General features: G+C 45.6%; 1 protein-coding gene across 1 annotated transcript in view; it reads left to right on the top strand.

Moving 5' to 3' along the window:
• The first annotated feature begins 6,597 nt into the window (after positions 1 to 6,597).
• LOC135377467 (peptide transporter family 1-like) overlaps positions 6,598 to 11,109 on the top strand; it is a 56,999-nt gene continuing 52,487 nt past the window's right edge. The window contains exon 1 of the mRNA XM_064609882.1: positions 6,598 to 6,684. The gene's annotated coding sequence lies outside the window, so the exon portion shown is untranslated. The remainder of the gene's footprint in view (positions 6,685 to 11,109) is intronic.

The following is an 11,109-nucleotide window of genomic DNA, read 5'->3' as shown; positions in this document are numbered from 1 at the left end:
TGTCCTATCCCTTTAGTGATGGTAGCGGTCCACAGATGTCGCTGTACGCTCCCATTGTTATTGGCAGGTTTATGTTCGCCGCCCTACATGGCGGGAGCTGCGGAGTTCGTGTGGGATCATAGACACAGGGTTGCCCGTAATATTAAATCTGAATTTTCTAAAAAACTAAGAGGTGGATTTGAACGAAATTTTTGGCGTTTGTATACTAAGCACCCAGGCTGTCAAATGAGCCAGCAGTATAAAATGGTATGCCTGCTGCTTTACAGTACCTTTAAGCGTGAGGGCACGTTTACTAAAACTCGTTATTAGCAGGAAAGTTTGAAGCGTACTGTATTTGGTTTACCCCGTGCCACATAAGCATTTTGCGTTATCGTAAATCTAGTTTGTGCCCCTTCGGCTGAGATGCAGCAACAACAATCTCGTCTGCGGCGTCTTTGTGCGTGGCAAGATGGAATCCGGGAAAATATTGAGATGAAAAACCAATATCATCTGCCTTGGACGGAACATCACTTGTGGGCTTCCGTCCCGTACTTGGAAGGCAAGGGAGTTTGTACGTGCTGACTCGAAACAAACCCTGAGACAGAGAGAATGTTCTCAAGAAGAGTCCCCGTTTTTCCCTGTCTCCGGGTTTGACTTCCAATTTCTCTTGGATTAAACATTTCTCACTTTTTTTTTTTTTATCGAGCACATATGTTTTCTCGCTCCCTCTCTCTTTTTTATCCGTTCGTTCAACCTAACTTGCCTAACCGGGCGTTTTCGGTTAATTTTTTAACCGTCTCGAATCACGGAAACGCGAACCGCTACGTCGGGAGAGAGAGAGAGAAAAGGAAATGTTGAGGTGTTCACAACTCCTAGCCGCATATCTCAGCACAGAGCCCTTTTTGTTTTTCTGTTGAATTTATAACAATTTTTGTAAGCATGTTTGCGACTCCACCACCTGGAAACGTTTATATGCGATCCATTTTGGAAGATCGAAGGTCATTGGTAGCGTGCTGGACTCGACCATCCAGCCGTGATGGCCCCTATCATGTCTACTTCATTGACATAAGTCTGAACCAGGGCCGGCGAAAGGGGGGGGGGGGGGGCGAGTAATGCGACCGCCTTAGGTCCCGCGCGCGAAGCCCTCAACCAGGGATTACTTTCTTTTAAATATCAAGTATGCACTTAATCGCACTCGCGATCTTCGACTAAAACAGAAATGAGAGAAGAATGTGTTATGTCTTATGTGCCATTCCGTCATGTGATGAGAAAAGGCCCCACTTTTAAGAAAAATCCGCCAACCCTGCAAGCTATACCGAGGATTTCGCACCCTTCTCTCCTGTTGCCATTTTCCGTACTGCTAAAATCTCCCACTGCTAAAATATTATAATTTCTTATCTTTTCATTACTGCTGGTGTGAAACAGGCCCCGCGATGTGCCTTTGCCTCAGGCCCCGCACACCCCCTAGCGCCGGCCCTGGTCTGAACCATGGTAAAGGAAGGCATTTCGTGATGTTCTCTCTGTTCCTGCCTCTACTTGCCCCTCTCTGTTCCTGCAGCGGCAGTCCACAATGCATTATCTGCGGGGAAGTACTGTCAAATAGCTCAATGAAACGAACGCTCAAGCGACATCTTGCGACGAAACAATAACTAAATAAACTATAATCGCACAATTTAAGACATAATTAAACGACATAAATCACTCGCTGCTTGTACGACATCTTGATCGAGTGACCATGCCGTCGCTTCCAGCACAGTAGGTTCCTTCAAAGTCGTGCTGGCACGACCACGGGTTCCCTCGAATGACATTAGTTGAGACTAGTCTGTTGGAAACAACAACATCAGAAGTAATGACAGTTACATGATCGAACTACATGTCACTAGCTAGCGTAGTTGGAATCTCTGTCCGTCAGGTGTAATTAAAAATGTACTAAAACCGTCCGACCTCGAGAAGCGCATGTAATTACACCGCAGCGCTGATCTGCCCCGGGATGTTGGAACAAATTATCAGTGATGGCCACTAACTACTTCTACAGTAGTTTAAAGGTACTGTAAAGCAGTAGACAAGCAGGATATGCTGGCGACGTGGCTTGAGACTTTGTTGCTTGTAAATCCCATATGCGGAACCATACGACCGACAACGCTCTCTAAATATTTTTAATTTATCATTAAAAATCCGGCATTGTGCAGCGGCGCGACGCCTAGTGTCGAACGACCCCCTGTGCAGTGGGCATCAGTGTCGAATATGTATTATGTATGCAGCACTATTTTGTCGCGTTTTGTTCTTTTGGTGGCCCTATTATTTCGTATCATATTTCAATAGGAATGCAGAGAATAGGAATTCAGTGTGTTTTTTGAGAAACAAAATCAAAAAGAAACGCAGCGCTGTTCGGCTGTCGGGCCCAGTGTTATACGCATGCAACGTGGTTGCCGCCGTACGCGGCTGAGAGTACGGATCCCTTCCGAATACTAATACAGTGTTGCCCGTAACCTTTAGTTTTAATTTTCTAATTAACTGCACCACCGATTGGAATGAAATTTGCACCGTTTTTGTGCTGATGGCTTGGACTATCGAATAGCCACGCTAAATGAAATTCTGCCTCTGCTGCTTTACAGTACCTTTAACTATAACTACTAACTACTTTGCGATTGAGTAGTTTAACTAGTAGTTCAACTACTTTTCAGGGGAGTAGTTAAAACTACTTTAACTTACTGCAATCTAGTTTAACTACATCTATAACTACTTATCGTTGTCCATCAACACCAATCTCATGTAGTGTTCTTGGACACCTAAATATGAATCACAAGCAATGATAAACTTTGGCTCAAGCCATTGCTACGATCGTTAAATACAAAGCTTGCGGCGGGATTCTTTCTGTGCCTACGCGATAAACTAAGTTGCAGAATTATTTCACAGCAAATGAGGCTTCGCTAGACAAGCATTAAAAGTGAAGATTTAGTACACATGCACGACACCCCATTGCTCTGCACCTCCGTTCTCATCAAACAAGTAGCTCAAGGTAAAAGTCGGAAGCACAATCGTGCCGTAAAGCTGCAAATTCTGCTCCGCGTATTGGCCGCGGTTTCACATCGAGCGACATGTAACCTTTGCGGTGCTAACGGAACGTATGAAACACATGCCACATGCCGAACACTTTACGAACTTGACTATACCTGTAGGGAGCTTCCTCAGAAAAGCTAGACATGTGCGTCGCTCGAATGCTCGTCGTGAGTGGATGAAAACCTCGGGTGTCGAGTAAGTCGAATGTACGCTGCCGCTCGCTAACAGTTGTTGCAACTGGAAGGAAAATGAATGGCGCCCATAGGATGCACAACGGAAAGTTACGTTAGATGAACGGAATCGCATTCGTTCATTTAGATTCCGCATTTAGCTCTCAGGAAGAAGCAGAGCGCCCTTGGTGCTATGTGTGAGTTGCCTTGCACCACCTTGTTCTTGTTCTTCTTCTATTGGGGATGCCAACCTTCAAATAGTCAGAGCAGTGTTTTGAATTACTCACCTCCGTGTACTTAGCATTGTTTATGCAGAATCGAATAGAAGTAGAGAGAGAGAGAGAAAAAAAAAATGGAAACGTAGGTCGCACCAGCTGTTCCATGACATGCGTGTAAGCACTGAATGATTTAAAAGATTATTTCAGCACGTATGTCCTTGAGGTAACGGAACGGAACCGCATGGAGCAGAATGTCCACGTTGAGGTTGTCATGGTGAAGCGTCGGCCTCGCGTTTACCACCGCTTGTTGCACGCGATGTGGCAATGCTTATTGTAGTAATCTGCTGTGCGCATTGTTTGGTAACATAAATGATATTTTAGCGGTTCTTGAAAAAGTACGGTGCTAATAACATCTAGAAAACAGATGTTTACAAGAAATTTTGAGATACGTACGAAGAGAATGTTGGCTTATGAGTGTTTCTAGCAATGCTCACTAAAGAAATATCAGACTGCATTTTTGTTACCGTTATCTCCTCACACATTTTCGATTTGCCATGTGCCACAAATAATATTTTTGATGCTTCATTTAGTCACCTTCGCCTTGCACACACCTTGCCACCTCCTGCCAAAGGATATATTTTAAGTTAAGATGTTATATATAGTTAAGATGTCCTTATACGGACCAAGGATATATAGGGAGGAGGATATATAGGATATATATATATAAGGATATAAGGATATATATATATAAGGATATATTTTAAGTTAAGATGTTATATATAGTTAAGATGTCCTTATACGGACCAAGTTTGACGTTCCAAAGGGGTGGCCTCCTTAAAACCTCCGATATTAATATATCCACGTCGAAGTCCGCGCGACGGGCCATCTGCGTGCCCTTCTAGGAGGCAGGACGAAGAGGGCAAGGCCCGAAAGAAGAAAAAGCGGTCACAGGCATGGTCACAGGTGACTTTGTCACGTGCTTGTGGCATTTCCTGGGAAGCGTGTTTTCATTGGCGCACACGGTTCCGTCGGGTGGTGTCACTTCCTCTCCTCAGACTAAATATCTATCCTTGGCAGAAACCGGCTCATCGGTCCGTCGTCTATTGTTCGCTTAGTAGGTCACCGTTCCTTTCAAGTTCTGCTGCCATTCAGTTGGCAAAAGTGCTCCATGCAGTTGCCGCCTAAAAGGTCGGTTGTCAAGTTTTGCGAGGGCGTTCTTCACGAAGCGTCGGCAGGTGACCAGCACGTGCTCCGTGTTCTCCACAGTTCGCCGATGCAGTTTGTCTTTTTACGCATTAGTCTGCCATTGAATGAGGTTAGGTACTTTTTTTTTTTACTAGGGCTACGCGAACTGTAATTAAAAAACCGAAGCAAATACGAAGCGAAACCGGCAACCAGGTGAAAATCACATGAACTTCTGAACGTCCGTTTTTCACGAATTAAACAAATCGGTTGGCACGTTCTGGCGTCAAGGTTACGTGGGTGTGACTATATGTGGTCATTACATGATGTATGCACTGTACCTACGACACGTCGGAGTACTGAGAAAAATATTTTTCTATGTGTCGCAACTTGTCGAGATAAAAACCCTTCATAACACTTGTTCCATCAGCTCAGAGGAGCGCCAGCTATTGCCATTCTCATTGGTACTGGTACGCACGTGACATCTCTCTCGCTGTCGCATTGGCATAATCTTCGAAAAAAAATGACAAATTGAAATCTTGTCAAAGAAACTCGTTCTTTCCCGTTTTTTTTTTTTTTTTAGTCTGCGTCGGAAAAAAAAATTGCCCAAAATTTCCAATCCCCAAGATAGAAAGTATAAAGTTCCGGCAAAATGTAACGCATGAACGAGGCTAAGGCAGCCTGCTTTGTCGTTCTAGTCAACTATTAGTCTATTACGCTTAGTCTTTCAACGTGCGTTGGTCTGTTATACCATGGTTATACCCTGTCTTTTGCATTTTTGTTAATGGGCCAAAGTAAAAGGTATTGGACTTTTTATTTATATGGTGAACGATCGTACTTATCAATCTTGTTCCTGAATAATGAAAAGTTAGTTTACCTGCATATTTTTTACGAACACCCTTGAAAAAATGGCTAGGAAGAAAGCGAGCTGGTGAAGATGATGCATAATGTAAAAACCCCGAGACTAGGGAACACGAAGGGACAGACACAAACATGAACTTTGTATTTGCGTCTGTCCCTTCGTGTTCCCTAGTCTCGGGGGTTTTACATTATGCACAATTCCTTTTTTTTCAGTTCTTCCTCAAAAGAAAATCGAAGAAAGCCGCTCATAGAGTAAGTTATAATTACCGGTAAAGTAAAACCGGTAGAGTAAATTATAAATTTGCAGCTCCACATGAGAACTTTATGCGTTTGCTAGTTCTAGTCAAGCCTCGCGCTAATGGATACATTGACCTAAACTTGTTATGTTTCGTATTGGTGTGCGAAACAAATAATATCTGTATTTATAATCTATATTTCACTACGAGTTGTTTTCTAATGTTCGCTAATCAACCTACGTCGTGCTCGAGTGAAAGTTTCGTCGTCTTCGAACTCTCCCCCCATCCCCCAAGAAAAAAAAAAAAAGAAAGAAAGAAAGAAACCGTTTTTCTTTTATTTTTTCAGCAGTTCCACAGTTGCCGGGAATTCTGCATCTCTATTTCCTACGCTTTTGTGTACTTGACGTTGTTCTTACAATTTTGTCTTTCTACATTTCTTGTTTTCAGTGTATTTTTACGCAATCGTCGAAAAATATGGAAAGCAGAGACAGAGCACACGAGCGAAGTATGACGACAAACAGGTACATGACTTACGCCAGCCAATCTCCACCATCTGCACTATTTAACTTATCTTTGCCTAGCTTTGTTCCAAACAGTTTAGCATCTAGATTTGCATCGATACGCGTGTTACTAACACCTTCCCATCGGACCAATCACGCGATATCTAGACGTATGTTTGTGTTTCCATGCTCATCGATACAGTTGTCTGACCACTTGCGTTCAGCTCTCCCGCTCTTTGTGTTTCCCGCCGCAGCATAGTGCCCCACGGTCAACTGATCTCAGAAGAAATGACGATTTGCGGGGACGATACTTACGTCGAGACGGACGAAGGTAAGACGAAGCAAACACGAACGTCAAACCGATTTTATTACGTCACGTGACTAGAAAAAAAAAAAGTCGAAGTGGACGCCCCGTTGCTAACTTACCTGCACGGGCTTCTTGCTTGCAGATACTGAACTGCTTCGGGACCACCGGAAGGTGAGCTTGCCGTATGGCTTTACCCCTTCGTGAATCTTGATGATGATGGTGTTGATCTGGATTGTTCCATATTGTAACGGTAGGAGACGTTACAGTCACTAGGAGACGTGGCATGAGAGCTTATCTCCGTTGTTTCGCCACTCCTACCCTACTTTTGAGTATGAGAATAGAGATTGTGGTATATGCGCAAGAAGAAGTGCCTGCATGCGCGCTCTCCTCCTCCTCCTCCCTCGTCGACGGAGGAGGAGGAGGAGAGCTCGCAAGCGAGCACCCTAAAGAAGATAACCATACTTGGCGGTGTCAGGGGACTTCGCTTATCAGACGTTGTCGGCCATTGTGCTGGACAGACTGTTTTAGCGGACGAAAAATAGAAACACGAGACTAGCACGTGATGTGAAATACATCCAGTGGCGTAGCCCGGGGTGGGGTGGGGGTTCAAACCTCCTGAAACCAAACTTTTGTTACGACATTTGGGATATCGAAACAAGGGGGGAAATCTTCCTCCCCCGTGCAAAATCCGCACAGAACCCTCCCGAAATATGTACGCCACTGCTCTAATCGCGGAGTGTTCTCCAAGCAATATGTGGTTTGTCCTGATCTTCTGGTCTGTTATTTTATGTCCCCGCATCCTTCGTTTACGCATTTTTTTAGATAAGCCGATGAGCTGTGTCAGGAACAAAGTTCGTGACGCTTACTCGTAGCTGTTACGTATAAATACGTCCTGAAGAGTGTGCGCGTCTCCCGATGGTAACGATATTTTACGATTTTGCGCTGAATGTGCACCTTAGCGACGCGAGTTGGCGATCATGTTACGGTGATATGAGATCGGCTGCGCTTGCACACATGTGTGGACGTAGACAGGCTCTCGATACTGAGCGAGATAGTTTCTCCAAGGTTTAGATGTATACTCACATCGCAGAATAAGTGACAAGCTGACAACGTTGAGGGACGTGTACGAGGTCGCACGCAGTTACGTTGAATTTGAGAAGGAATGGAGATGGGGGCGTACCTTGTACGAACTACCGAAGACTCCGAGTTTCGAACCTTAGTCGTTGGGAGCGAAAATTTGGGAGACCGATAAGGCTTGTGACAACTGTGTACGTAGCCCCAGTACCAATAAGAAATTTCGCCTTTTTTTTTATCTAAAAAATGACGCATTTTTGTTAGATTGGAAAAATACGAGAAAAACACACAAACAAACGCAAAGAACATTCGGATACTTTTCCGGGACCATTCGCCTTGTGACGTACACGGGACAGTTGACTTACATGTTTAGAAGAAACGCGTAAGACGGACACGTATTTTCAGGTATACACAGTGTGCCAGTCGCCAGGCAAATTCTCGTCAATCAGCGTGACGATGCAAATGATGATGACAATCGGTTCAGCGTGCGCTTGCTCCTTGGCATTTTCGTAATTGCAGCTTTACAGCTAAATAACAACGCACGTTTCAATTTTCGTTTCCAGCGTAGCGTATAGGTTGCCTCTAGGTAGGTCAGCAGTGTTTGTCAGAACGTGCTTGTGTAGCGTATCTACTTTACCACAGGTTGCGCGACGCACGCAGCTGCTAACATGCACAGTCTGGTCTACAGATATACTATTCTGTCCCACTAACAGGGTAGCGAAGTTCGTTCATGACAACGTAAGAGGAAATGAAGCACTTCAGCTCTGTTCATGGCAGCAATGTCGGTGCATCCCATCGCCACAGCTCGAATCCACGTCTGGGAGGTCATAGTGAGGCGAATTACTGTAGTTAAAAAGCGATAAAAGTATGGTGCTGGGCACACGAACAGGGACGACTTAGACACAGGCAACGGACTGGCAAACAATCTTTATTTTTCGGCTGCGAAATTCATACCTGCTACATCCCCCTCGCCTTCTTCTCCCGCTGTGTTTGCGTCATCCCTCTTTGTGTGCCCTATCACGGGGCTTTTATCCAGTATGTACCAAGCCGCCCAAATTTTAACCCTATTCAAATTACGCTATCATCGTGAATGAAACAGCGCGAAGAGAACACGGCACGACGAAGCAGACACCATCTCTACGTTCCACGTCCAATAGAACACCATATAATGGAGCACGTCCAATGGAACGCCATGAAGATGCTCGGTGGTCACCACAAAGGCAACGGAAAAGCACATCGCTCTATACACTCTGGATTAATCAGACGAACCATAGCTTACAGCATTCCGCACCTACACCACCTCTTCAAAACCCAAGAGGCAAACTTGCAGCGTGTCCTCACACGGAGCCCGCGAATACGTCTCGGACTGCCCAGGACCGTAAGGACAGGACTCCTCTTTGCAGAGGCGCGGGAATCCCCTGTTCAAGCACTAGGAAAACAGGAGACAGGACGACGCCTGCTACGTCTCCTCACTTGACACACTGCACATCCGCTGGTTGAAAGGGTCAAGAACCGACACAAATGCTTCCTCTACAAAGCTTTGCGGCGCATCGAACGAAGTCTGCCAAAGCGCAGGGTTCACAGTCATCACAAGGGCACTGCACCATGGATTCTCACAGCCCTACCGACCTTCATAGATATCCCAAAGATTGGAAAAAAAAAAAGAAGAAGCACTAAGTCTGGCCCTCAAAACACTGCATGGTCATCTCCCACCTCGAAGAAAATCACCCTGACACAACTCACGTTTACACGGACGGCTCCTCTGCTGATGGTAGTGTAGTGGAAGAATATCTTGCGATATCCCACTCGTTACACAATATATGGATGACACCGTGAAGCTGTCGTTGGCCCGGTTCAAAGGACCGATAAGAAGACACGTAGCACAAAGACGTCTTCGCTCAGCGAGGTTTATTTTGCGACTAAAAACTAATGGCTTTTCCTGGGGTCCAGAGACCTCCAAGTTCGAACAAGTAAAAAACAAGAAAAGCAGTTGAGACGCAGGAAAAAGGGAGACAGTTTCCCCTCTTCTTCTAGGGAATCTGGAGTTCCGTGCCCACTTTCACCTGGGTGTGTCATGACAGCCACTTGTCACTCCGTGTCGCAGCCGTCCAGTTGCAGACCCGTTTTTGGCGGCACACAGTTTTACAACAGGTAGAGCATCCAGCGCATTCATTGTAGAAGACGGCGTCGCAAAAGGATACCGTTTGTCCCACGCCACCTCGTTCATCAGAGCGGGATTGCACGGCACCCTCAAAGCATACACTGCCGGTTTTAACACCTTCGCCGCGTGTAAACAAACAACATGGAGCTGCAGCCACCCTGTTCCAAGACTGTTTTCCTTTTTTTTTTCCAGACAATACTTACTTACTTACTGTCACGGGAGCGATTCCCGGACCAGGTTTTTGTTGACCTGTCTACACGGTGGTTACTGGCGGTTAGGCGTGTAAGGGACACGAGTGAGGAGCCATGTTGCCAACAGACACAACAAACGTTTACTTGAATCACAAAAACGACCAAACCTGCAAATCTCTGCCACACAGGCGCTTCCGATTAGCACAATTACAAACACGTTGCCACACAGGCTCATCCACCAACCCTTGCCACACAGGCGCTTCCAAAAACTATACTCGAAATGCCACTCAGGCTCTAAACATAAATACAACAAGTAAAAGTCTTGTCTACGGGGTAGGAAGACTTCCGAGTTGGGCTCGCCGGGTCCTCGCTTCTTCTTCCTTCAGAGTCCTTGTTTCCTTGATCATCCGTCGCACATCACTCCTCTTCACAGCACAAGCCAAATCACGCTTGAAGCCCGTTACACTTTGAACATATTTTTCACACCCCATTGCAATGTACGGCCGCTCGTCCATACTTCCCCCGACAGAATGTCGCCTAAGCCCCGCTCGATTTGCGAGCGACTTCTCCGTTTAGAATCCTGACATTTTGTCTCACTTCCGTCAAGATGGCGGCTTCCTTAAATAACATTTCGCCAGACACAAATAAATGACACAAAGACAACAACCTCTTCATTGAAACCACCTGGCCATTCGGCCTTCCGACATTCCTGCTTGGTAAGCTTCCGCATGGCGCGGCCTGAAGGACACTTTCCCCAGAATTTCGTCCCTGAAGCAGCTTTCACCAATTTTGTTCATCTACAAACAAACAGGCGTCTTTCGGGGGTGTCTAGACGGTTAGCAATCGAGGAAGTGGTCCGACGCGGTAACCCAAGGTAAAACACGGATCTGGTCATGAGAGAACTGATGTTCTGAGGTTCGAACAACAAAGAAAGGACAAATACATACAAAGCCTCAAATTGCCTAAGAAATCTAACAATGAAAGATGGAAGAGAAAAATGTAACAGTGAAAGGGGGGGGGGGTGAGAGAGAGTGGTTGATTTGTCCCTTACGATGGACGCGCCCTTGGAAGCAGGGATCGGAACCGGTATTTTTTTCGGTCCGGTTCGGGTTCGGGTTCAGGCATATTGGTTCGGTTCGGGTTTAGCTCCGCTGAACCGAAATTATCAGC

Source organism: Ornithodoros turicata, chromosome 1, assembly GCF_037126465.1.
Source record: "Ornithodoros turicata isolate Travis chromosome 1, ASM3712646v1, whole genome shotgun sequence".
Classification (NCBI taxonomy): Eukaryota; Metazoa; Arthropoda; class Arachnida; order Ixodida; family Argasidae; genus Ornithodoros; species Ornithodoros turicata.
This window is presented reverse-complemented; position numbering and strand designations above follow the sequence as displayed.